The sequence below is a fragment of the Lynx canadensis genome, chromosome C1, assembly GCF_007474595.2.
Source record: "Lynx canadensis isolate LIC74 chromosome C1, mLynCan4.pri.v2, whole genome shotgun sequence".
NCBI lineage: Eukaryota > Metazoa > Chordata > Mammalia > Carnivora > Felidae > Lynx > Lynx canadensis.
The window spans coordinates 18,845,148-18,860,256 of NC_044310.1; the positions used below are offsets into that span (position 1 = coordinate 18,845,148).

A 15,109-nucleotide genomic window follows, 5' to 3' on the forward strand; every position below is an offset into this window, starting at 1 on the left:
GCTCCCAGCGTGTACACAGCAGGCACCAGTCTGCATTTCACTGGTCTCTGCCTTGCCAGGTGCTACATGTGACTTAAACTGAGAATTGCTGTCCTTGGGTTATCGGATCAACTCTACCCAGGCCACGTCTGGTGGAGAGCTTCAGGAGTGAGAATAGCTACAGATCAGTGTGAGTGTCGTCCCCGTGGCTTAGGTGACAAGTCCTCTTGAGAGACGCTGTTTCCATGCAGGAATCTTCAATCTGTCCCACTATTTCTAGGCAAATTCTTTGGCTGCTGTGGCATCTAGAACAAGTCCTATTTGTCCCAAACTTAGTTCATTCTGGCTCCAAGGGTGGACTTTAGCGTAGGAGCATTATGGAGACTTCAGACTTCAGAGAAGACATTTCCTTCTGTTGTTAAATCTTATATTAAAACCGTGCTTACTCAGAGGCCTCTGGCTGCAGGAAGTGGTGACGAGGATGAACTTGGCAGATGGCTTGTGGCTGCGGGCTTCATGGAGCCCTGTGTGGGGACACGATTGTTTGTATATTGGGTTTTCATTTACTGTATTGGTCTTATTTTCATCTCCTGAGGTACCCAAGTGCTATGGTGATAGATTGGTTGGAAACGACTCATTTGTCAGGTTCCGTGGGGGACGAGGTTTCCTGCTCTTGTGCCAGTGGGAGTCTCAAAATGTTTAATTAGATGCGGAGGCATTTCTGCATGGGTCAATCTCTGCCAGTCCCTGGGTGAATGCCATTCCTGGCTTGGAGAGGGACTGGCATTTCTGGCCCGACCTCCCCTCCCCTCTTGATGCAATTCTCACCCTCCCTTTCTATTAGCTGCTGGGCTTCCCCCCCTATCGTTTTGGTTCTAGAAACTGCCTTGATGTGACTGCCGGAATTGCAGAGCTGATCCTGTTGGAAATCTAGTTGTCAAACAGGTCCAACCCAGACTTTATGAATAATGTAGTTGCACTGATACGCAGTGAGAGGATCTAACTACCCGCTGCTGATCTTGTTTTTTGTTCGGTGCAACTTTTTCGGAGAACTAACCTGTCCTTCCCTGCACACCAGGCAGTGCCTGAGGATCCTGAGGGTGCCGAGATGAGGCTGTCTGCCCACAACGAGTAAACATCTGGCCAGAGTGCAATAGACGTTATAAAATTCTAGCAGCCGTGAGGTGCCCAAATAAGGGGTGACCAAAGGACTGGGGAGTCACATCATTTTTCTATGAGCTTGGGGGAAAGGGACAGCATTCAGGCAGATGTGGAGAGAGTACTAGAGGTAGTGGGCTTGCGGGATAGCATTCCGCTCCACGTGCTGGATCTGGCAGGGGTCCTGGGTGTGCATGTGGGAGGTGAATGTGGAATGCCCAGGTTTCTACTGGGGTAGAGTGGGACATCGTGATGGGGATAGTGATGAATCCTGGGAGGGGAGATGAGTTGAACTCTAGGCAGGATAAAGGTGACATGCTTGTGAGATCGAAGTGACACATCCAGTGAGTGGTTGGAAATAGGGGTTGTGGACTGGGGGTGATGGCGTGGGCAGAAGTCACAGTGTGGCGCAACGGGGGTCGAACGCTTGAGTGCAAAGCCATCAAGGAAAGCTTCGGAGCACCGTGTTTACAGAAGAACAGTTTGGGGAGGAGGTAGAGTCAGGTGGCAGAGGACAAGAGAACCGCCTCCAGCCTCCTTTCCCAGCTGGTTCTGCCACACCTGGCCGCCCAGCTCCCAGACTCAGGCTTGCAGCGCTGTGTCCTCTCCTCTTCACCCCTGCCCTGCTTCGGAGGGCTGTCTGTACTGGCCACAGACTCCTCGCTTGCCTTCCTTGCTGACATCAAGGAGTAGAGTCTGTTTCTCCCCTTTGTTTCTGATGCGGCATCAAGACTCACCTTCGGACCTTTGCTAAGAGGAGCGAGTGTCCTGCGTGGTCTGCTTTTTGCTTCTGATCGAGAGCCCACGAGCTAACCTGGCAACATGTGACTCTTGTCCTGGCCTGGTGCTGAGTGACCCCAGCCCGTGCTTCTTCCTTGCCCAGCAAGCGTGCAGACCCATGCCTCCACCTTCTTTCTGGAAATAGGGATGGTGCGTCTCCGCCTGGCCACGCTCTAAATATTCGCAGGCCAGCTCCCTCATCAGTAGGAGGAGGCCACGCGTGAGGGGAGAGGGCATAGGTTAATCTTCATTGCTGTCGAGGAAAGGGAAGAGTGTGGAGTAGTGAAGATAACTTTTGTCTTTCCCCAGTGACCACAGGCAGGCAGTGGCCCCAGATACCACCACATTCTCTTAGCTTGTAGCCGGAATCCCTCCATCCAGTGAAGAGTTGTCTTAAAACCGAGCTGCCAGCCACCCAGCGGGAAGGTCACTTGGCAGAGTCCCTAAGGAAACCGCCACGTACAGAATGTCTGTGGGGCAGTCTCACCCTGGACAACCCTTCCGGATTTCCTCGGGATGTGTGAGCTGCAGAAGCTGGCCTCTGCTTTCTGGCCCCAGCCTGCGACCGGTGTCTGGAAGAAATCCCAAACGCCCCAGTGCCAGAGGCTGTCCCTGTGTTGCGGCAACGAGGTAGTCGTGGCCTCTTCTGTCTTGCCCCGAATTGCTCTAAGTTTCCGTGTAGTGGGTGTTGAGCATCTTGAAGTCTTAATATTAGGTCTGTTTGTCTTCCTGGGAAAACAGGTGAGCTGTGGCCAGTGCTCATCAATTCCAGTTCATCACCTCAGGACTGAAAAGCGGGTGGTGTCTTTCTCCCTTGTGTCACCGTATTTTCAACAACAGCCTGCGCTGGGTTGCTCAGCCTCCTCAAGAGAAGTGACAGAGGCTAAAGTGAGTTCCTGTGCTTTCGTCCATGCTTGTCCTTACACAGGGTTTGTTGGTGCTGGTAGGACCTTGGAGCAGCCCCACCAGCTAAGTTGAAAAGCATCCAACTTCCTGAGTCTCTATATCTAGCATGCTACTCGCCCCCACCCCCATCCCTCCCCAGACCTCCACCACTGGGCCTGGGCCTTCTGCCCCAAGCCAGCACCCCACCCCCACCAGTCCTGGAGCTGGCACCCCCTCTAGTCCCAGAGCCAGCACCCCACCCCGCCAATCCCAGAGCCAGCGCCCCCTTCCAGTCCTGGAACAAGCACCCCCACCATCTGGTCCCAGAAACAGCACCCCCCCCTCCAGTCCCCTTGTGCAAGTACGCCACATTTGTTTATCCATTCACCTGTCGATGGATACTGGGATAGTTCTGCCCTTTGGCTATTATGAATAATGCAGCCGTGAACATCTGTGTACATGGTTTTGGGTGGACATATGTTTTCAGTTCTTTTGGGTGTCTACCTAGGAGTAGAATTACTGGTCACATGATAATTCTTCCACAAACTTCCACAGCGGCTGTACTGTCTTACATTCTTATTAGCCATGTGAGGGGAGGCAGTGACTTTAGGAGCTCAGTGTGCCAACCCTGTGGCATAAACCAAAAATGTTATGTGGAGTCAGCCTCAGTGCAGGGCAGCAGGGACTGGTGGCATCAGGAGTGGGCAGAGAGGAGACTCAGGGCCTGGGGAACTTGAACAGAGTTCATAAGCATACTTGGGTAGCCTAGGGTCCAACCTTCAGGGATGGCTGAGCGTCTCTAGTTTGGTGGGAGTGTGACAGGAAGTGTAAGGAGCAGTGACTTGGGTAGGGAGGGGCCGTGTGGTCGTCTCAGGAGGGCTCATCCAGGTGATGTTTGTGGGTGTGAGGTGTTAGACCCTGAGCCTGGGATGGTGGCAGAGGATGGCCTCACCCAAGGAAGCCTGGTACAGATCCAAGCCCAGCCCACCGATTAGGCTGATGGGGATGTGGGGGGAAGGAGAGTATGATGAGGGATGGGGGTACTTTACTGGGCTCCAGTATGGAGGGCCGTGTTTTACCCTGAAGCAATGCCCTTTTCCTGAGGCAGAGGCAGCTAGGTGATTACCCTCTACCTGGGGTTAGGATCTGAATCAAGCATGTGAAGTTAAAGTCAAATGTATCCTTGAAAATCTCTCATTGCCAGGACCCTTGCCCTTGGAAGCTCAAAAGCCAAAATTTAGCAGCTTCTTTTGTTTGCTATTCAGTGGTGGCTTCTCTTTTCTTGGGGGCACTGGATGCCAGGGTCTAGTTTGCTTGAGGAAAGAGTAATAGGGAAAATAAAGAGATTAGGGAGGGGGTGACAGATAGGTAGAATCGAATATGTGAGTTAAGTGGACAATATGCAATGCCCAGGCCCTCTGGCTGCTGTACTGAGTGGCTTAGGACCTAGGGTAGGTGTGGGGGGACTTGGGAGGACCACAGGAGCCTACATCAGAGCCTCTGGGCTGTGGCAGGTGCTGCAGGACTGTTCTCTCACCGCTTGCTGGCTGTACCGGCTCCTGGAGAGACCGGGGAGTCACCATAAACCCACAGCAGCCCCAATTCAGCACAAGCAGGGTATCCAAGCTCTGGAAGCCCAGCCTGCAACTTGCAGAGGCCTCTTTTGGCATACGTGGATCAAGTCAGTGCCACCTTATAAACAGTGTTGTGATTTATCAGTGTTACAGTTTGATAGCGATGCTTCTCCATTCACTGCCTCCTTGACGCATCTGGTGATTCAGGAAGCTTATTCCCAGTTTACGGACTGAGGCTCAGGAAAAGAATGGCTTTCCGAGTTCCACGATTGGGAAGAGATGGAACTAGGACACACACCTGGGACTCCTGGCTGTGGATTCAGCATTCTTTTCCTTGTGTTCCCCTTCTTGGGGGAACTGTCTGATATCAGTGCTAGTCTTTCCCAGTGTTCTCTTTGTTGGAACAGATGACAGTCTTGGGGTCACGGGGTGCCAAGAACCTGGGAAAGGATCAGGGTCATGTCTGATTCTTAACACACACAGCTTTCTTCTCCCCAGGCTCTGGCCAAACGTGACATAGATCTGCTTCCCTGTCTCTGCCAAGGCCATCTTGGCCCCCTGGTTGCGCCCCCATCTGTCTAAGCCCCTTTCTGGGCAGCAGCCTCCCGAAGAGACAGCCCTCAGCTCAAGTCAGCTGAGATATTTGGGTCGAGCCTCAATTCTGATGAGGCAGAGTTAGCATCTCCCTGCTGCAGCCCCAGCTTTCAGCAAATGGTAAACTCGACTTGAGGGCAACATTCAATTATGAAAATCTATTTCTCTTGCCACATTCAAAAAGTCTCCTAATGTGCCTTTGTGCACATACAAATTTAGTGACACATCACTAATGTGTATGAGGTTGCCATGGAAATGTCTCTCTTCTAACATGGCACTCCAAAAGCAAAGAGAAGGGAAGTTTTCTTTGTAAAGAGAAGCAGAGCAGAACTTGGCTAATTGTCATCACATGAATCCCCAAACTGTCACTCTTCCCTGACTACCTGTCTCCTGCTTCCTGTCAACAACATAATGGTGGAAGCCAAATCAGCATGCCACATTTCCTCAGGACTTCCACAGGCATTGTCCTTCACCTCTATGCCAGGCGCGTCCCGGGAAGGATGCCGGGACTCCTGATTTGAGTTGTCACCTAGCTTAGAAAGTGCACCTTCCTGGACCGTCTGGCACTTGCCACTCAGGAACACTGGAGTCCCAGAAGAGCTCTTGGCCCCAGTTTCTTTGTAGAAGTTGCAGGCTGAATAGGTCTTCTGAGGATGCTCTGCGTTTTCCACCAGAGACATGGGACTTTGGCTGTCTCTGTGACAAATGCATGATGTGACAGCATACAGAGCATGCTGATACTAAGGCACCTTTTGAATGTCAGCAATCCCAATATTTTCCTAGTAGTGGTGTGAATTCCTGGAGTGTGGGGAAAGACGAAGAGGGACCTCAGAGACTTAAGTTTGACTGAATGCCTTCCTTCCTGTCTCTGGCTCACCTTGCCCTGTTTTCACCTCTGTCCGGTTGACTTTCTTCATTGATCTTGTCTGTGAACAAAGAAGTCCGTGTATTTCTGTAACTTCTGAGATAATCCTTTTCTATATTGGCTAATCCTTTGATTAGGTTATTGAGTTCATTGGCTTTCCCAGTTTGGAGCTGGGTAGCTGTCCTTATTGGTTCTCAAGTTGAAGCTGACGGGTCTTTTTGCAACTGTAGTTCACTAGTGGCAAGTTCTGAGGTTGGGGACCTTAGCGTCTTGCCCTGCACACTGCCCTAGGAGCCTGTCCTTTCTATTCTCTGTTGTTCTGGATCTCTCTGCAAGCCCCTTTGGCCTATGAGGCTTCGCTGTCATTTCATGGGTAAGTGATGGTTTCAGGGCTCAGAGGCCAGTTCACCCATATGCATGTTTCTCTTCCTGGGTTATCCAACACACGTGTGGCTGTTGGGCTGGAGGATCCCAGAATGCTGGACTCCCTGTCCCCGAGGGGACTTCTTGGTTCCTTGGGTTCTGAGAGCCTGCTTGTTGTTCTTATCCAGCTGCCCTGCATCTGTTGGAAGCATCTGGTTCCTATCTAACATCAGAGGGTGAACTCCAGAGGTTGAGTGTACTCCAGTCTTGTTGCTTTTAATGTTGAAAATCCTAGGATGCCCCACCTTGCCCGTGGCTGCGCTGGCTCCCAAGAGGACCTTCTGCCACTAACCGAGCCAAGTTGCCCAAGCGGTAGGACAGAAACAGCTTCTGATTCGAAAAGCAGAGGATATTGTGCTGTGAGCCCCCGAGTACACAGATCTGCATTCCCGACGGGATCCTACTGGGTCTCCCCTTAACCTTGGCCGGGCAGCAGGTCTTCCCTGCCACGAGACAGATTGTTCTTGCTTTTACAAACCAGGTTCTCAGCATCGTTTTTTTTTTTTTTTTTTTTTTCAATGTTTATTTATTTTTGGGACAGAGGAGACAGAGCATGAACGGGGGAGGGGCAGAGAGAGAGGGAGACACAGAATCGGAAACAGGCTCCAGGCTCGGAGCCATCAGCCCAGAGCCCGACGCGGGGCTCGAACTCACGGACCGCGAGATCGTGACCTGGCTGAAGTCGGACGCTTAACCGACTGCGCCACCCAGGCGCCCCATCAGCATCGTTTTCTTACCCAACATTTATTTCTCCTGCTGTCAAGGGATAGGTGAGGAGTCACTTGGCTCATTGCTGACTGTGACCTTGTTGATCATATGTAAGTCTGACCAAGAGCTGAGGGGGATCCCAACCAGAAGCCCTGTTGTTACCAAGTCAGTGCCCAGAGCTCACCATGCTGGGGCCTCTAAGAAACCCGTCCGCCTCTGCAGGCAACCACTGCTCCAGGCTGCTGTGGATGCTTCTGAGTTTGTTATGAGCTTATATTGGGACTTGTGTTGGGAGCTTGTGACCTCCCCCTAGAGAGACCAGGTCAGACATTGCCTGCTTGGCTCTGTGACCTAATCACATCTCCCCTCCAGCAAGGGGCAGGGTTTTTTAACGGTAGAAAACTCTGTTTGGGACAATATAGAACTTATCTCTGACATACAAAGTTCTGAATTCTTTTTCTGCCATTTTCGACTCTGGTAAATCTGCCACACTTGAATGTGTAAATACCTTAGAGGAGAGCCGGCTGCCCTTTTTTGCTCTTGGCTCGTGCCAATAAATACCAATTTAGTTCTTACAGAAGAAAACCAAAGGAGACTTGGTTGTCTCTCTAATCCCAAACCCTGTAATTCTCACCTGGAATATCTGGCTCTCCTATCTCAAATCAGTTCTAATGGCAAAGGCTCAAGGGAGGCTTTATTGCTCTTATCCAAGCTTATTTCTAAACTTATTTTTCAACTTGTTTGTCTAGTAAATGAGAACCCCTCAAAGAGAACTGGAGGGGATTGGCGTAGGAGAAAGGGAGAAAGGCACTAATGATCACAGAAAGAGTTAGGGAGGGAAGCTTGCTTCTGGAGAGATTCCTGCCTACTGAACACTCAGAGTGGAGTCCACCAATAATAAGCAAACATTCTAGAAATCAATGGATGCCAAGAACCAGGGGGCCGGCTGCTGCTGAGTTTTCTAGAGTGCCAGCTGGAAATCCTCTCCTGTACTTTCTTCTGTCCCAGAGGAAAGTGCAGACTTGCCCTTGCCAGAGACTTCTGTTGGGCCCTGGGCCAGAAAGACAAACTGCCCAGTTGGAGAGGTGAGAGGGCTCTTGGTTCTTCTATACCGACCTTGAGCTTGCTTGGCTCTTCAGCTGTACTTTAAACCTCTCTCCAAGCTCACTGCCTTGCTGGGGCCGGGAGGGTTGCTGTTCATTACCCTACAAGTCGTTTGAGTTGGACAGATCCCTGTTCTGCCCTTGTCATTTGTGAGCAACCTTCCAGCAGCTGGAAAGGGCAGCCCGTGCCCAGCACTGTGGATACGACCCCTGAAGACAGTGTCCGACCCTTCTGTGTCTGTGGGGCTGTGACGCAAGGCGAAACTCCATGACTTCAAGTAAGATGCTGTCTGCAGGGAGAGACTAATGTGCGTTCCTCTGGCTCTCGTCACTGAGCAGGTTGCCCAGAATTAACACGCTCACCCTTTAACCACAAGCCGATCCTTCTGGCCTGGTAGAGTGCATTCTAATTCCCATGCCGGCCGGGGCCTGAGGTCACCTGTCAGAAAAAGAAAGATGTTCCCCACAGGGAAAATCCGTGCATTGGGGGTTATATCAGGTTTATTCCGGGCATTTCCTTAGACTGCTGGATTGTGGGATTTAGAAAAGCGATGAAGTCCCGTTCAATCTGAGGCATGCTAGCCGCACGGTCCCACGTCAGTGCTGTGCGTCAGTCCTGGGGAGGGAGGACACTGCTGCCTGCCTGTGGCCTGAGACTGGCCTGAGCAGGGATTGCTGAGGAGTTTGGGGCCCCGGAGGCCTGTCCTGCTTCGCAGCATTGCCCACCCAAAGTCGAGTGCTTGATCTTTCCGATTTGCTGCTCCAGCAGCTCCGACTCCTGAGTCCGAGTGGCCGGCCCCAAGGCCTCCGGGCACTTCCCAGGACGTTGGGAGAGAGCAGCCGGAGCCAAGGAGCCTTTGCCCCGCGTGTCGGGCTGGAAGGCCGTGTGGCCCCTGGCAAGAGGTTCCGGCAGCACCAGAGACTCCTGCTGCAGGACAGCTGCCTCCTTCCTGGTGGCCGTTGGGAAACAAATGGCTTCTCTAAGTGACACAGGGACTCTGGCGAGTACTACTCGCTGCCAACGAAGTCTGTTCAGCGCGGGCGGAGTCGTGCTCTCCTGGGAAGTGAGACTCTGCTAATGTGTTCTCAAGTTCTGTTCCAGCTGGCGCCGGCCCTTCCCCCCCAGCACCAGCTCGGGCGCGGGGCTGACTTGCCCGTGGCACTTGGCGCGTGGCTGCTCAGCAAAGACCGAAGCTGCTGCCGCCTCGAGCCCCGCCGTCTTTCCCCTGCCTCGGTGGGTCTTGCGATCTGGGGCCAGAGCCTCATGAGGCGCCGTCGTGAAGCAGAGCTTGGGCGTCCTCTCACGCGAGGACAACGGGCCGCCTCAAGCAAGCCTCAAGCAAGTTAGTTAGCTGCTGCCTCAGTTTCCTTTTCTATGCAATGAGCGATGGTGGAACCATCCTCGAGGTAGGGATATGCATAAAGTGCTTAGCCGAGTGCCTGGCACATAGTAGGTGTTTAATCAGTATTAAGCTTCTGCTGACACCCCTGAAAATTTCCCAGCACTGCTGGCCATGGCCCAGCTCTCTAAGAGGCCTTTATAGGAAACCATCTTTTCGTGTAGTGATGTGACCACTGTATGCCCTTCCTTCAAATGTGACCACTGTATGCCCTTCCTTCTAATTAGATGTCCTATCACCCTGCCCCGGATATGGTCCTCTGGCTTCTAAGGGGGGAGCTCCACAGATGCCCTGATTTTTGTGAACTCTCTAAGACCCAACAGCTGTCAGTGGCCTGGGCTAGGGGCCACGCTGGAGAGGGTATTGGTGCTAAGCTGCTTTCTCCAGAACTAGGCTGCTGTGGCTGGCCTCAGTTTCCCTCAAGTCTGGCTCCAACAGGAAACTTGCTGAGTGGCCCAGCTCTTACCTGGGGGGTAAGGGATGAGGCATGTTTGGGAGGACAGTGTGGGGACTGCACCCTGAAACTCACTTATCTATTCCAGTGGTTCTCAGCTGGGATGATGTTGTACCATGTGTCCCCTCCCCCCCCACCACAGGTGACATTCGGCAACGTCTGGAGATACTTTTCATTGATACAACTGGGGATGCCTTTGCAGTAGGTAGAGGCCAGGAATACTGCTAACCATTGACAAGGCACAGGACAGCCCCCCACATGAAAATTATCCAGCCCAAAATGTCAATATTGCCGAGATTGAGAAACCCTGATCTATTCCCAGCTGGATGGGGTGACAAGTCTGGGAACTCTAAGGATTGTAGGAGCAGCGTCACCCAGAGAGATCAGCCCGAGTCCTTTATCCCTTCCTGTCCCCTAGCCCAAAAACCTAGGATCTCTTATCCCTTTCTGATGTGCTGTGAAACTGTGGGCAAATGAGCCCCTCTGAGCCTTAGTGTTCATTCCTTATACTCGGGGATCCTAGAGATTGCCTTTCCAGCTGAGGACCTATCCAAGGCCTCCAGGTCTAATGCTGAGACCGTTATCCTAGGGGATCCCAGGCTGTTACATTGATTCATGAGGCACCCTACTCCTTCCAGAGGGTAAGGCTTTGTAAAAAGAAAACAGCTCTGACTTCTGTTCTGGGGGACTGTTGAGCTGGATCTAGACCCTGTGTTAAGGAAGCTCTGTCCCGCAGGGTGGGTCGATACTTACCCCCAAGTCCTCCCAAGTCCCAGGATCTAGCTGCTGCTGAAGCAGCCTTTCCCCCTCTCAAGTAAATGCCGTTTCTTTATGCGTAGCGAGCTTTTAATCTGTGTGTGGCCGCGTTGGGAAGCCTGACTTTATGGCAGATGCTGTGGAACGTAATCTGCTCACGTTTAGGCTGTAAATTTTCTGTGGTTCCAAAGTGCTGCAGAGTTCACCAGAACACATGCTGTCCTCTGATAATTGAAGTGGCTTAAAACAAAGCAAGGCCTTCTTGGTTTGAAATAAACCATTTTGTGAGCTAGGCCGTTTTAAAACAAAAACAAAACTTGGAGCATGTCTCGGACTGACGACTCCAGTTTACTTCATCCCCACAGGTCGTGGATTAAGGATTAATTCACTCTGTGATCTTGGGCAAGTATTTTAACCTCCCTGGTCTGAGATTCCTCTATAAAATGTGGGGCCAAGGCTAGATCCCCATGATCCCCTCCTGCTGTGGCCTCTTGCCCAGCTCCTGGGTTTTGTGGAATTTAGGGAGGGGACCTTATGCTGCTCTTCCAGGGTGAAAATCACCGCTTCTGAAAGGTGTGGGCGAGCTGAAGAAATGACCCTCTCCTCCTCTCCTCCATAATTACGCTTCTCAGATGCTCTCGAAATACCAAATGACTAGTTTAGTTACAAGGAGCTGGCTGACACTTGTAGTTTAAATCTCTTTCCTTGGCTTCAAGGGAGTGAGCGGAGTTTGACAAATACAAATGGAAGACTATTCTCCGGCTGTTTCCTCTGACCCTTGGGAACGGAAGATGATCGATGTGTGGGGCAGAGCATAGCTGGTTGAAAAGGGGGCTCTCCTTCCCACATCCCTCTTCAGCTCCTGGTTTGTCTCCTGGGGTCTATTGTTGGCCTCCTATCAGGGGCACTGACTTCCACATCTATTGGTTGAAATCTTTCCCTTTTTAAAACCCTCTGGAAAATGCCAATTTTCCCTCAGAGACTCGTGCCAGGGGTTAATAGGACAATGGAAAGAAACTCGCTCTTACCCTGGGACCCCCTTTCTCCTGTTGTGGTTTGACTTAAAGAAAAAAAATCTTGTCCTTGAGTCTGACAGTACGGAATAGCTCCCCCGGAGCTGGGGGTTGGAGAGAGAGCCCAGGGCCTGGACTGGGGGTCCTCATGAGCTGCTTCCTCCTCCGGAGGGAGGAGGTGGTGAGGTTGTGTCTCTGAAGGATTGTCTACAAAGCCGATGGAGGTCTTAGGTTGGGATTCACATGTCCTTTTTAAAAAAAAAAAAAATTTTTTTTTAATTTTTTTTTTTTTTTTTTGAGAGAGACAGAGACAGAATGCGAGTGGGCTAGGGGCAGAGAGAAGGGAGACACAGAGTCTGAAGCAGGCTCCAGGCGATAAGCTGTCAGCACAGAGCCCGACGCGGGGCTCAAACCCACAAGCTGTGAGGTCATGACCTGAGCCGAAGTCGGACACTCCGCTGACCGAGCCACCCAGCGCCCCTCACATGTCCTTCTAAAAGATATCATTTGGGGCGCCTGGGTGGCGCAGTTGGTTAAGCGTCCGACTTCAGCCAGGTCACGATCTCGCGGTCCGTGAGTTCGAGCCCCGCGTCGGGCTCTGGGCTGATGGCTCAGAGCCTGGAGCCTGTTTCCGATTCTGTGTCTCCTCTCTCTCTGCCCCTCCCCCGTTCATGCTCTGTCTCTCTCTGTCCCAAAAATAAATAAACGTTGAAAAAAATAATTAAAAAAATAAAAGATATCATTTCATCACACAGCTACGGGTACCAGGTCTAGAGACTCACCAGTTTGGTCGTGCTTCGCTGAAGTGTTAGCTGAAATAGGTTCCTCGGTTTTATAGGGTCAGCTTCGTATTTGGAATACATAAACCTGAGCGTTAAATTCCTTCTGGGTCTTTGCCTTCTGCAGGTAATTCCATGTATGTTTCTCTGCTGTATTCAGGCTGGTGCTTATGTCCGCTTAACTGCAGTGGTCACGTGAAGGTGCTGTTGAAGAACAAACTGAAAGGACAAGACACTGGTTTGGTCTTGCCCACGCCGGCATCTTGTTCTTCAGGTTCACTGATCAGGAAGGAGTCGAAGAGGGAGACGGGGAGCAGATGGAGAGGCCCACTTGGCTGGTAGCCAAGCAGAGGAACGGTCTGGGTGGAAAATGGATCCCAGGGCCTTCAGCCCTCTAAGTGAGAGCCCGACGTGGTCTAGTTTCTCATTACCCAGCCGGACAGTTCTGTGTCCTGAAATCCTTTTCTAGGAGTGAAGGAACATTCAGACTGAGAATGCCACCCTCCACCTGAAGCTTCTTCCAGAGGGGGAGAAGGAGGGGCAACAGTTACAAGGACAGGGGTCAGGATGGGTGGGGAGTGCTTGAAGTAGAGGAACAAAGCAATGAAGCCAAGCCCCGAGGCTTAAAGTGGTGACGCCTGCCATTGGTGGTTGGAGGTGCTTACCTTCTAGTGAACCATCCACACACACAGCCATTTACGGTCTTTATTATTCTTTAGCAAGAAATGATTTCCTACTCCTCTGTCGGTTTAAGACCAAGGGCCTTACACTCCGAGTGCTGAGATATAGTAGCTCGTTGTGCCTCAGTTCTGTTCATGTCCCGTTTGGGACATAAGGGGCTGGCCCTTTGACAAACACAGAAAAGAGATTGATGCAGCCAGAGCCGTAGAAAAACAAGAAGGCGGGACCAGGGAGCTTGGTGACCTCAGGTCAGGCCCTGTTACCCACAGGGCCTTTGGCCTCTGTGAGTGATCACCAGCTACCACTTCGATACGTCATTCTTTCTAGAACAAAAACACCTATGTAACTTGCAGGGCGAATCACCCATCCTGTGGTGTGATCAGGGAAAGGAGCTCCAGGCTGTGTGGATGACCACATGTGGAGCCTGACCCACCACTGGACACCTGCCCACTTTGAGGGCTCACCCACTTACGGAGCATTTACAGCGAGGCCCCTGTTGTGTTCTTCACTGTTTTCTGTGCCCACTTCCCTGCACCACCCCCCCCCCTCCAACTCCCTAGCCTTGAATGGTCTAAGCAAGACACTCCCCTGCTCTCTAAGAACGCCTGGTCTCCCTCTGGGTGGCCTGGCTGGTGTTAGTTATCCAAAGCCACAACTCGGTGACCACTACTCAGTGACCTTTCCCATAGGTTATTCATCTTCACGGTGGTTCTAGGAGACAGAGAGGATCGTTCTCCTTGTGTCACAGCCGAGGAAGCTGAGGCTCAGAGATGTTAAGCAACATGCCCAGAGTTACACAGCCAGAAAGTGGCAGAGCCAGAGTGGGAATCTAGAGTGGGACCCTTGGTTATCCCTCCTGCCCTTAATCCTAGGACGCACAAACTGTAGGCTATAAGGGCTGTGTGAGTGGGGAGGGGACTGGAGGTTTCATGGCAGTGAAGGAGGCTGGCCCAGGGGTGGGAGTGAGCCTGGTAAGGAGACAGCCTGCTGTTCCTCCAGACCTGCCTCCTAAAATTCTTTCTCTTCTCTGAGAACCCTCCCATCTACTCAGCCCATTACAGCTTCTGAAACCCCTTCTCTTCCTTTCCTTTGATCTTTGAAATGGTTCTTTCAAGCAGCCGTCTTTTCTGGATGAGGAAATGGCAGCTCACGAGGAGGGCTTGCCTGGGATGGCGTGGTGAACACAAGAGTTAGCCAGACTTTGGGTCCTGAGTTGTGCTCTCTATTTCCTATGCCAGCCCCAGCCCTGCCCTCCCCCCCCCCCCCCCCCCCCCCGACCAGTGTTTCCTAAACCCCAGGTATGACTGTTGCTTGGGAAGGACTCTGGGCCGGGCCCTGGGATAACCAAGCTGGCTCACCGCATACCTGCTTTTCCTCCAGGCCCTCTGAGCCCCTTCCCAGACCCCCCCCCCCCACAGCCCCTCTCAGCCCCTCATTTCCCTGGTGCATCCCCAGTCTACCTGCTCCATTAGACTGAGTCTCCACAGACCATGAAGAAGCTGAGAGAGGTTGCCCTGTTTCCATGTGTCTCCTGCAGTCTGAATCTTCCAGGCCAGGCCAACAGCATCACCAACAACGCTGGCCCTGCCTGCCTCTCCCCTGCATGCTCTACGTAGTTTCTGAGCCCACTGCCTCAGGGAGGAAGAGCAGGAAGCCACAGCGGGGCTGAGGGTGCTCGTCCCCAGCCCCTGACAAAGGACATGAGCTGTGAAGTCACCCGCTTGCCTAGATGGCCCCTGGTTTCACCACAGCCGCTATCAGCTGGAGCTCGGATGTGACTCAGGAAGTTGGGGTTGAGGACTTTCTTGTTGCCTTAGGCAGCCTTCAAAGTCCGGGCCATTTTGTTCTAGATCCCTTGTCTTCTGGGACCTTTCCCCCCCCCCCACCCCCCATCGAGTCAACAAAGCTCATGGTTCTACTTGTTCAGCACGCCAAACTCTGTCTTCCCACCACTGCC

General features: G+C 52.2%; 1 protein-coding gene and 1 long non-coding RNA gene across 2 annotated transcripts in view; one reads left to right on the forward strand and one right to left on the reverse strand.

The window, feature by feature from the left end:
* Positions 1-15,109, forward strand: part of MAN1C1 (mannosidase alpha class 1C member 1) — a 142,570-nt gene that overhangs the window by 18,440 nt on the left and 109,021 nt on the right. The window lies entirely within an intron of this gene.
* On the reverse strand, positions 6,937-14,765 carry LOC115520315. Its single transcript, XR_003970762.1, has 4 exons — positions 14,613-14,765; positions 13,137-13,316; positions 12,475-12,936; positions 6,937-11,940 (listed from the first exon to the last, which is right to left on the reverse strand). It is a non-coding gene; the product is annotated as an uncharacterized LOC115520315 (long non-coding RNA).